Source organism: Prionailurus viverrinus, chromosome A2, assembly GCF_022837055.1.
Source record: "Prionailurus viverrinus isolate Anna chromosome A2, UM_Priviv_1.0, whole genome shotgun sequence".
Lineage (NCBI taxonomy): Eukaryota > Metazoa > Chordata > Mammalia > Carnivora > Felidae > Prionailurus > Prionailurus viverrinus.
This window is the reverse complement of record NC_062562.1, coordinates 83,161,432-83,174,193: the sequence shown is the minus strand read 5'-3', so window position 1 is coordinate 83,174,193 and position 12,762 is coordinate 83,161,432. Positions and strand designations below refer to the sequence as shown.

General features: G+C 38.2%; 1 protein-coding gene and 1 pseudogene across 2 annotated transcripts in view; both read left to right on the top strand.

Annotated features, from left to right (window-relative positions):
• The window catches only part of MAGI2 (membrane associated guanylate kinase, WW and PDZ domain containing 2), a 1,356,537-nt gene that overhangs the window by 937,485 nt on the left and 406,290 nt on the right, over window positions 1–12,762 (top strand). The window lies entirely within an intron of this gene.
• The window catches only part of LOC125161113 (protein Wnt-2b-B-like), a 50,234-nt pseudogene continuing 42,222 nt past the window's right edge, over window positions 4,751–12,762 (top strand).

The window sequence follows — 12,762 nt, the reverse complement described above, 5'->3', positions numbered from 1 at the left end:
TCCATACAGTCAGGATAGGAGCTGCTATCCTAACACTCCACGTGGTACCTCTGTCTTCCTCCAGGACTTTTAGGAATTAAGTAGTTTCATGCTCAAGGCCCACCTTTGGAAACTGTAAACTCCTTCAGGGACTGACACTGCATTATTTTAATGCACTCCATAAATGTTTAAGTCAGTTCTAAAACAATTCCTTTTTAAAATTTCCCTCTGAACATTTCCCATTCTGAACATTAAGAGGAACCCCTTCATTCTGATGCAATGTTATAAATCTATGTTCTTTAGGCCAGTAAGCCCCACAGAAAATTTCTGAAGCTGCACACATTCAGATACGAAGGACAGGAAGGCCACAAAAAAATAGGTACTTATTCTGCACAGAGTCAATATTTAACACTGGGACACTTCCATGTCATTTGGTAGGAGCTAAAGTAACGGAGAGAAGTCCACCAAAGCGATGAGTTCACTGCAACTCTGAATGGGTCGCATGTGGCTAGCGCATGAAGAAACACTTCTGGAAATGACCTTGACATCAACATTTCACCACTGCTACTCACCACCGAAAGAATTACTTTTTGTCTTTTACTTACTTGTCTTAATCTATCGCTATGTGAAAATCATATCACTATTGATCAAGGTACAACAATCAGAGCATGAAGCTCCAGGCCCCTGCTCATCTCACTATTGCCTGAACCTACCCCTAAGCCAGACCAGGTGGTGAATGAATAAATGAATAACGGATGGATGAATGGCCACCCATGGCGGAAAACACAGTAGGTGGGAAGTTGGAATGACCTTAGTTCTAGTCCCAGCCGCATCACTAATCACTTTGTCACATTGTAGAAATTACTCCCCTTTCAACTCTATTTGCCATCTGTGCCAACAAAAGTGACAAAAAGTACAAGGGAAAAAATTGGAGAAAATGAGAAATGTTCCTGTCACTCTTAAGTTAATAAAGACCTGTTTTAATCACACAGACACCATCTCTCTAAGAATGTTTTTTTTTTTTAAACTTACACAGGCCTCAGCATCCTGTCTGAAAAACACTTTCATCACAATGAAGCATGTGCTTTGTACATGCTGTATCCAACTTAGTCATCTCATTAATGAAAGCAAAATTAGAGAACATTTATTTCAGTTGATTAAATGATCCCTAAATGGGGCAATTTCAAGATATGATTAACTTTCCATCTTTTACATTTCTAACTAGACATTCTTCTTTCCCCTCATTCATACCCTGAGGGTATGCAAAGGTTATAAATAAAATAATATTTCCTAAAATGTTTTGCATTTTAATGAATTCCCAAAATTGAATTACCAAAAAGTCTTTAATATTGTTTAAATCACTTGAATATTATGCATCAGTATTTTATATTATTCATGAAAATGCAGTCTTCTTGATAGTACAGTTTGATAACACAGGAGGAGCAAATGATAAGATATTGTGAAGATATTATGAAGAAAGTCATGGAAAAGTTAAAATTAGGTGATAATCTCACATTCTTCCAAAGAAAATTTTCCACTAACTTATATACATAATACATTTCTGAATGAATTATATATGTCCATAATTATTCAAGAAAGGTATGAAGATTCATTATTTGTGGTAGCTACTATAAGCATAATCTCCCAATTCAGTGTTACTATGAGAGAGATTTTAAGCGTGAAGAAAATACAGTTTTAGATTAAATAAAATCACAAATGAAAAAGTTACTTTTAATTCTCTTCTGATTACCTGATTATACCAAACTTCAAGTATGAAAATTTTAGTTTGGTGATAGTATGTCTATATCACCTTTTAAACACACACCAATGGCTGTTTTTAGCAAATGGACCCCTTCATTTTAATGTAGTATCAGAAATGTATATTCTTTAGGCTAATAAGCTCCTCAAAAGATTTCTGAGGTCACATAGATTTGGATATGAAGAACAGAAAGGTTCCCAAAAATAGGTACTTATTAGGCATAAAATCAGTATTTAACACTGGAACTTTCCCAAGGTGCAAGTAAAAACTAATACAAGAGAGATCCCACTGAGAACTTTCAGAAGATAATGGGGTCTAGTCAAAATAGAATGAGATTGTTTTATCTCCATTCTATTTATATTTACTATTATTTTCTATTTGTGTTGGGGCAAGCTGGTTTTCTTTATATGCAGTGGCACAAAGTTTCTAGCTTACATTTTTTAACCTTAATTGTGCGTCAATTTAAGGAAAAATATTAAGTCAACAAAAGCACTGATGTGCCAAAATTTCTGGCAGTGGTGTATTAATGACCAAAGTTTGGGAACTATTGTTCTTTTAAGTTCAAACATACAATCTCTTTCCTAACTCCTGACATTTGTCTCTATAGTCACTTATCAGTATCGTTAGCCATGAAAGCAGCCTGTCAATGATAGTGATGGGAAGAAGTGCTAAAGTAGCAGAATGAAATTACAGGATTGTGAAAAGGATTGAAAGAGAACATTTGTGTCTGATAGCTTCCATTTATCACAGAGTTGAGTGACTGTTTTAAAGTTGTATCAGATGCCAGATGTTTGACCTAAACACCAGGATTATAGGTGCTGACCCACTCGCTGCCCCACTTGGTCAAAAATCCATGTACAACTTTTAACTCCCCCAAAACTTAACTGCTAATGGCACACTGTGACCAGAAGCCTCAATAAATCAACAGTCGATTAACATATATTTTGTATGTTATATTATTATATACTGTATTCTTACAAGAAAGTAAGCTAGAGAACAGAATATGTTATGAAAAAAATCATAAAGAAGAGAAAATACATTTACAGTATTGTCCTGTATTTATCAAAAAAAATCCACGTGTAAGTGGACCCATGAAGTTCAAACCCATGCTGTTCAAGGGTCACTTGTATATTTACCTACTGAACCACTCACACTGTTAAGTGGCACGGTAAAAGATTTTCTTCTACAAGAAATTGTGTGTTATTTTATTCCATCACTGACTCTTTGATAAGGCTCATCTTTAGTTATCTTGTCCTAACTTCTGGCGTGTTTAATCTTAGCATTGTGTATCATCAGCAATTTGCTAGCAGACGTGAGTATGGGTATCTGTGTGTATCTTACTAATGCACATATAAACACATACAAAAATATATACACACACATACACACATATTTAAGTTACTGTTTGAAATATGAAGCATGGGGCTAACATAACAGTCTTGTTTTGAGCACCAGGGTTTATGCTAGAACAGGGTTTTTGAACTGTCACCTAGTTTTTGAAAGCTACATCAGACTATGTCAAGACCTATTTGAATGTGGGTCTGCATGATGGGAGTGTTAGCCATGGAGTTTAGAATGGTAAGTTAAGTTTAGACTTGGTACATTCTTGCTCAGATTAGCTTATTTTCCAGATGCCTATTGGTAAATCAGGTGCCCTTGCTGCATTCTTTCAGCTAGCATGTATCAGTGTTATTAACACCAAATATTGTCCTCTATTTGAACATATAGACAATGTCTCTATGGGGAGTACCACAATCTTTCCAGAATCATTCGGATGACAAATTTGTTGTAACTGATCAACTGTCATCCACATAGGATAATCAAAATGACTGAGTCTTCTGAGAGACTGCCAAGTGTGCTTTCTGTAAAAGGGCTACAGTTGATTGGTTTGACCTGAAATTAGGTACAAAAGTCACAATTTAGATGGGTTTTGTAACTCTTCTGCTGATGAGTATATAGTCACAGCCCGGTTGTTTCATGCTTATGAGCATAATTGGGACACCTAAAATAAGACGAAAGTGCTGCAGCCCTATTTCAAGTGTGAACTCTGGGAAAACTAAAAACTTAGTATTTCTAGTTCATGTGTGAGTATATAATGAGCCTTGCTAAAGTGACATTTCATAAAGAGTGCTGCTTCTCTGCTTGCCCACTCTGAGCATCAGAGCTGTGCTGCAGGACCCATCTGGCATAGGTCTTAATTGGTAACAAAATCTGGAAGCATTGTTTCCTTGGTACTTCAGGAAGACAACAAAAAGACGGAGCTGATGATGTATCTATTTTGCTTTGAGGTAACTCCTAGTTATTTGCATCAGTAATTTCCTGGTATTAGGTCTCGTTCCTTTTCTTGAAGAACCACTGAATTCCTTAAGTCAGCTAGACTCCTCTGTTCCATTCAGATTCCTCAATTTTATATGTTCATCCAGGATCTGTTGATTTTTTTTTGAGTCCCACATCATATTTATCCCAGTTGAAATTAGTCAATTCTCTCATAGAAAATTTTAAACATTTTAAGAATTCAGTGTCGAGAGCGTCTGCTTAAGTGTGCCTGAGTAAAAATATTTTTACTTCACCGTCCTCCCTCAAAGCCCATTAAAAATCACCATAAATAAATACATACAAAGGAGAACAGTATCATCATCTGAAAGAAGCCAAACCTATAGAATCTTTTTAGTTTTGAAAATTTAGAAAAACATTTTTTTATTTTTAGATTTAACTCTTTATTCCTATTGTAAAATTGTTGTTATATGTAGTTTGTACTGAAGTGAGGAACTGCACACAGATTTGAAAGTATATCTTGCAGCTGATGTTCTCGCCCTTATATCTCTTTTCAGATACAAACACACATTTTTGTGTGCTTTCATTTCATGATAATAAGGTATATATTTTCCAAATTTTACTTCATCTATTTGTGTAACATCATATCTTAGAAGCCTGACTCGTAAACTGAATGTTGGGGGATATTTTTCAACCCACCCAAAATTACTGACAACTGGATGTGAGGGTGATCTGGCTATGACATCTGTCACCCCACTGATCGCCAGGGTTGATTCGAGTGATGTGGCTGGCTCGGCGGGTGTCTCCTTCCTCCCTCACCGCTCCATGTACGTCCTTCCTGCTGCTACGTGCTTGGTCAGAGAGGACGACCTTCCCTAACAGAGGAAGGGCCATTCTTTTTCAAGGGTATACAAGTAGCTGTTCTCGTCTACTAGAACCTCCATGCAAGGTCTCAAGGTCCATTTGTAGGAGAACGTAGGGTGGTCAAGCCTACAGCACTTCAGACACATCCAAATGAGGTGCTGCACGTGACAGTCTACCTTTCAAAACACACACACACACACACACACACACACACACACACACAAAACGAAAACAAAAAACAAAAAAACCTGACTACTAACTGAAACCTTTATTCTGTATTTATTACATGTGATAGCTGGCATATTTGGGTTTAAATGCGTCTTCCGTTTTTGCGCTTATCTTTGCTTCGGTTCTGTTTCACATACTTGCCTTTAAGAGTGTATATAGCTTATTTGCACTCTAAACTGCTTTCTGTTGAGACAAAAACATGACTTTTAAAAAAATGTTTACTTATTTTAAGAGAGAGGGCACGTGAGCAGGGGAAGGGCAGAGAGAGAGGGAGAGAGAGAATCCCAAGGACTGACAGTGCAGAGCCCCACATGGGGCACCACCTCATGAACCATGAGGTCATGACCTGAGCCGAAATCAAGAGTCCAATACTTAACCGACAGAGCTACCCAGGCACCCTGAAAACATGATTCTTAAAAAAAATTTTTTTTAAATACATATTAGAGGGGAGCCTGAGTGGCTCAGTCAGTTGAGGGTCCGACTTCAGCTCAGGTCATGATCTCATGGTTAGTGAGCTAAGCCCCACATCGGGCTCTGTGCTGATAGCTCAGAGCCTGGAGCCTGCTTCAGATTCCTACCTCCCTCTCTCTCTGTCCCTCCCCCACTCCCTCTCTCTCTCTCTTTCTCTCTCTCTCAGAAATAAATAAACATTAAAAAAGTTTTACAAAATAAAAATACATATTAGAGTTCAAAGAAAAATTAAAAGATGAAGACAAAAAAACATGAAATAGAAACTGGCAGGGGTTGAGAAAGAAAGAGACAAGAAAAAAAGTATTAAGTATATAAAAGTTACATTAAAAGCAACAAAAAGCATAAACATGATTTTTAAAAATCAAGAAACAGAGAAGATAGGCATGAAGAAAGAAATACCTTAAAGAAATATTTTAAAAGAGTATACAGAAGATGATATATATGAAAGAGAAAAGGTAAACCTCACATATGCATAATTGATGTTTCTAAAGAACAAAATGTATTAATAAATAAAATAGTAGGAAACTCTCCTGAAATTATCAAGTGTGAGTTTATAAATGGATCTGTGTCTCGGAAAATATGGGATCGTCAGAAAAGCTGATGTAAAATAATCAACATCAAAGTGAATCCTGATAAGTTACTATAATTTTCAAAAATATACAATCACAGGGGCGCCTGGGTGGCGCAGTCGGTTGAGCGTCCGACTTCAGCCAGGTCACGATCTCGTGGTCCGTGAGTTCAAGCCCCGCGTCAGGCTCTGGGCTGATGGCTCAGAGCCTGGAGCCTGTTTCCGATTCTGTGTCTCCCTCTCTCTCTGCCCCTCCCCCGTTCATGCTCTGTCTCTCTCTGTCCCAAAAATAAATAAACGTTGAAAAAAAAATTTTTTTTTAAAATATACAATCATATATACATCTAAGGCTTTTTTTAAAAAGCATTTTATGTGTAAGGAATAAATGCAGGTGAGCCTTATACTTTTTGGTAGCAATGCTCAATATCAGAAGTTAGATAATGTCTACTAAATTCTGAGGTAAAGAATGTTTGAGCCAAGAATTTCACAGTCAGCTCAAGGTATTTTATAAGTATGTATAGAAAATTTAAGCCAACCAATAGACATTCTCTAGCAAGCGGGTATGAAGCACATGGGTCCCTTCTTTAAAAATCTGACATGGTTATCATCACCAATAAATGTCACCTTTGTGTGAATTATGGTGAATAAACAGTATGTAAACATAATTCTTGATAATTTGAACATTTTGAAATCAAATAAAAATTGGGGCGCCTGGGTGGCACAGTCGATTAAGCGTCCGACTTCATCCAGGTCACGATCTCGCGGTCCGTGAGTTCGAGCCCCGCATCAGGCTCTGGGCTGATGGCTCGGAACCTGGAGCCTGTTTCCGATTCTGTGTCTCCCTCTCTCTCTGCCCCTCCCCCGTTCATGCTCTGTCTCTCTCTGTCCCAAAAATAAATAAAAAACGTTGAAAAAAAAATTTAAAAAAAGGAAATCAAATAAAAATTCTGAGTAGAGGAGGGCACGTGGTCTGATGTGTGCTTTCAAAGCACTTAAGAGGTTTGTTATGGCTAACGCAGTGAAGGATTTGAGTAAGGTAGAAGCTACTAACGTAACCAAAGGTCAGGTCAGTCTGGGCTTGAAATCACATTAAGGGAATTTAGACATTTTCCTAAGAGCAGTGGGAAGCTACTGTAGGACTCCAAACTGGGCTTCTATATTTTCTGGGGAAACAGAGGTATGTTTCTGGGCTGAGAGTGATGAGGGAAATGATGGGGCCAGAGGTGGGAGGAAAAAAAAGAGGTTTAGAGTACTTGTATGAAGAATAATCGGGAAAGCTTACTAAAGAAACTGTAAAGATGTAGCACTTGCCCAGAACCATTCTGTGCTGCTGCTGCTCATGGCTTCAGCCCTTCCCTTCTGGAGGCTGAAAATGGCTTCACCTAGGAGATTAAGCCTTTACTCCCCTAGCCTCACCCTCACTCCTGGGTGAGAGGCAGCAGCCCACATCTATGATTGACTAGCCTGGGAGTTCAAAAAGCCTGCCCCAGACCTTCCACTTACAATGACAGCGTTGTATAGCTTTTTGTTTCCCCTTCTGCCCTATCCTGCTTTTCTCACTCCCATTTTCCTGAGAGCACTGTCTCAACAAATCCTGGGCAAGAATTCCTGTCATGGGAATTGCTTCAAGGAATCCCAACCCAACATAGAGTTTTCAGGGCAGTTTTAAGAACCAAGTTGATGTTCGATACCACAAACATATAGTGGTCTTAGTCTGTGCAACTGTGATTTTTCACCAGTGTTAAGGATGGGTCACCAGGGGTAGATCTAAAGATTAAACATTTAGATTGATCCATGGTTGTGAATTCTGCCACCTGAGTGGGATAGAATGACCATGGAGTAAAAGCAGATTTATGAAAGAGAAGTTTACATGATGGGCTCTGACAGCCAGGCTGGATCGGGAAAAATGTGCAGCCAGGATGACAATGAGAGCAGAAGGGAAGATGAAGGAGAGAATGATCGTGGTCACTAATAATTTTGTAAAGTATATATATACACGCATAATACTATATATGATATACTATACATACATATACACAGTAAGATATGTGTGTATGTAAATTGAGGAAGAGCCAGAAAAATAGAATAGTAGAAAGACTGAAGTTAAAATCTTAAGAGATAGACGCTACATATCAAGTAAATTGCATAAGGAATATTAACGGAACAATTTTTAATTCCTTATTTAACCAGGTTTTGTTTGGGGCGTCACTAGTCCCCAATACAATAATGCTGATAAGTTCATCTTATGAATCTAAATCTTTAGGCCAATGAAACATTTATCCTTAATGAGAAATATAATTACATAACAAGTGTTACTTCCTCTTTCTGTCCAGCTATAGCAACAGGAAAAGACTGTTGGGTATGAGTTTGGATTTCTTCCCCCGCTAGAGAAGGGATTCTTAACATGTGGCCTCAGGCCCATTGGTGAATGTGAGGATCCTACTGATAGACTAAGGAGGGATCCAGAATTGAAAGTCTTTGTTTCTTTAGTTTTCACTTATGATTTAAGGCTCTGTATGGAGAGCTAACTAAATGTGTTATTAATGATTATGTAGTTCCTAAACTAACATTTGCACCCATTTGCCGATGATTTTCATTCAGTGTTCTGACTACAGCTCAGCACTGGAACAGAAAGGTATAATTTGAAGTTCCCTGGGAAGACAGGAGCTAGAATAGTAGGTGAGCTGCAGTTTTTAATCCCACCTAAATGGCCTTAGTCAAAAACATTCAAGAGGCTGCATTCAAAGTATAGCTCAAGTAAATAGCATCTCCATTCAGTGCTATCTCCAATAGTATCCAATTTTATTTCAAAATAAAAAGCAGACCTCCCCTGAAGAATCTTCTCTTCCCATCACTAGCCCTTCTATGTGCATCTACGTGCACCTCCTAAGGAAAGGGTGAGAAGAACAGCGTGTCACGTTCTCTGTTTGGTCAAACTGAAGAGCACTAACTTTGAGACATCCTTGATGTCTCTACTCCAAAGCTGGTTCAAATTCACTCAATTTTTTTTTGAAAGCATAGTCATAGTATGCAGATTAGTTAAAAACATAGATAGAAATTATTGGATGTTTTAGAAATCCCAGTGTGGTTATTATGACAGATGAATAAAGAGTAGAAGATTCATGTGATTTGTATCTAGAAAAGAGGAAAATTAGTGACATGGCTTTAATAATACAGGATTAGTTATAATAGAAGAATAATCAAAGAATAATGGAGGAATGAGTCCACTAGATTTCATTCACTCAGAAAATACATATGGTGGGCTTATTATACTACAGCACTGTTCTAGAGACTAGGAATATAAGAGTGAAACAAAAAAAAAAATTGGACTGTGCTCTTGTGATGCTTATAGGCAAGAAGAAAAACCAGGTGTGCCAACCTGGAAGCAGGATCTTGAACTTCAGATACTGCTTATTACTGCTGTTGCAAGCCCAAGACAGAGCCCCGCTCCTCCAGTACTACCCCCACCTGTTATTGTCAAATGTAAATCTTATCACTGCCTTCTTATCTTTATTCATCTGTCATAATAAGCCCACAAGGATTTTGGAAATGTTCTCAAAAATGTTCTTCCCAAACACATTTTACAGAGCTCAAGTGACTAATCTATTTTCGTTAACATGGCCCTGCTTAGTAGTTTCCTAAAGTTGCATGAAGTGAGAATTTGTCATGAAGAAGGGAGATGCAGGGTCATACACCCACTCTATAGTAACTGAAAATAGGATGCAAACCATGTATTGTCCTTAAATGTCAAGTCAAGTGACAGACCATATGAAATCCACTTGGCTCGTTTAAAATGTGCTTTCAAATAAAAGAAGCAAAACAAATTGTATCTCAACTAACTTACTTTTTCCTGAATGAAAAAAAAAACCTACCCTTTCTAATCTCCTATTGTAGACAGGAACAAACAGGTTTGCATCAATAACTTCCGTGTGTTTATTATGTATGTTCAAAAACAGTGAGTACCAAATCAAACAGTTTAATGCCCAATTATGTTAAATAGCCCCCCTCTGGATTTTTTTTTCCAAAATAAATCTAAGTAAATATTGATAAACAGCACAAGGCATATCAATAATTTGTTGTCTGAGCTTGTTATTTTGGGGATTAAAATCACAGCTGAGAGAGCAAATAAATATTACAAGTTACACTGCATCATATTTGCTAAACTTCCTAAATTATTAGCAAATCCACTGGGTAAATGCAATGGCAAAGCACAATATGTTTCCCATGCAAATCTGAAATCCACTTACCAGGCATAACAGGATGTAGATGAGATTTCAAATATATGATTACACGAGAATTATTGATTCACCGTTTTCATTTCCAAACAAGGTTATTCTAAGGATTAACTTGTAGGTTTACCCAAAATGAAATAAGAGAAGAATATATCAGGTTTTTTATTAATCATTTCTGTGTGTACTGATTTGGAGGTCAGTTTAACCAGTTTGTACCAAGAAGATGATTGGTGTGAGTCACATAGATAGAACCCATCCTCAAATGAAATGCAGTCAAATAGGGAGTATATGAAGTTAGTGCTGGAAACTCTCCACCTAGAGGAATGAAGGTTACTGTAGCAGTGTGAGAGCTGGGGTTGGTGGAGAGAAGGTGTTTGGATGGGGAAGGGGAGCAGGAGTCCTGCTTCTGTGAACTGAATTAGGCCTTGAATTGATTAGGAGTTTAACAGGAACCAGAGGAGAAGCAAAGACTTGGGAAGAAGAATTTGTGTAACCAAGGATCATGGGCACATCTGCCTTCCAGGGCAGGAGGATCCCTTTCCTTTAGCAGAGGATCTTTTTTTTTTTTTTTAGCTTATTTATTTATTTTGAGAGAGGAAGAGAAAGCCCAAGCCAGAGAAGGGAGGGGTAGAGAGAGAGGGAGACACAGAACTCCAAGCAGCCTCCATGCTGACAGTGAAGAGCCCTACATGGGGCTAGAACTCATGAACTATGAGTCATGACCTGAACCGAAACCAAGAGTCAGATGCTTAACCGACTGAGCTACCCAGGCACCCCAAGCTGAGGATCTTGATGAGCAGAGGTATGTAGGAGAGGGCCCTAAAACTTCAGTGGGGTAGAGGCTGGAGAGATTTGCTTAAGAAATGAGAGGTCAGAGGTTTGCTGCTGAGAGGATGAGGGAAGAGGAGAGAAAGGGCAAGGTTGGAAAAAGAGACTAAAGCTAAAATGGAGGGAATTTCTGCAACCAGAGTATCTAACATGCATTGTTAATTATTTCATTCTTCTGCTGTAATTCCTCTCATCTCTTCAGACTTCTGTATTTCATTTCTTCCAACAAATGTTTTATGTGGGTGGGGTTTAGGTGTTTGTGATATTTTTTTATTTAGTCTGGTTTTACTTTGCTATTGGGTTTTGGTTTTGGGTTTGGGTTTTTGTGGGGTTCTTCCCCTTGAAACTAAGGAAGAGGGCTGACTTCCATGACTGGTTAATATAAAAGAGAGACCACAGTGGCAGGAAGGTGAGTAGAGCTATAAACTCATCACAGACTCTCCTCTGGTTACAAAACACTCGGGTCACAAAAAAACTCTAATTGTGCATAAATCCAAAGTGATCCCACATGAGCAATTGCTATTACCATCTGTTAATGGCTGGAAGAACTGTCTTTGTCTATGGCAATTGAAAGTTTTTAATAATTGAAGTGATTCTGATAGTGGAATTTTCTTCTTTATTCCCACTACCCCACAAATTCCTATAAATCTTAGAGAAAGCATTAGATCCAGCATTTGGTGTCATTGATAGCTCAGATCCCTTTAAACCACTATCTTCAAGTGTGTAGAGAGCACAACTAATGTCAAGGTTACATATGTAATCCGGTTTGTCTGGGGCAAAGTGTGTGTTACACAGAGGAGAGAGCTTAGTAGAGAGCGTGGAGTCCCATTGTGCAGAAGTTTGAATGTTTAAGTCAGGAACCATATTTCATTCAACCATGAAGCTCCCTTGTAATTCAAAAGGCAAAGGCTATTGGAGGGTAATGGGGAGAAGTTGAGGGGGAGATAAATGAAAACGAATTAATATTTCCAACCTAAATATCTCCTTTGAGGCCCACATCTATATGCACAGCTGCCTATTAGACATTTCCACTTGGATTTCTCACAGGTGCTTCAATTTGACTGAATTCATCATCTCACTTATATATACTTCTCTACATGTCTCTTATTTTGTTTGGTGGCACTGTCTTCTTAGCCAGGAATCTGGGAGTCAGCTCTATCTCTATTTCCCTTATGCCATACAACAAACTGGTCACTGTGCTGTGTTCATATGGCCTTGAGGATATCACTTTAGTTCATCTTTTCTTTTCCAACCCATCACCCCTCATTTGGTTCTGGCCCTCATGGTTTCTCATCTGGATTACTAGAGTAGAACATGCTAGGTGAGTCAGAGTGCCTGAGTTCAAATCCTACACCACACCTCATACCTTTCTACCTGCTTCAGTTTCCTCATCTGTAAAATGGAGGAAATAAAGCACCTACCATGAATGAATGAATGAATGAATGATAGAAGGAACAAGAAAGAAATTATATATGTCTTAATTTTATCTGGATATGCATACAGGGAGTCAAACAGCAGGACAGTGCTATCGGATAGGAAAATAATGGGAGCAATACATG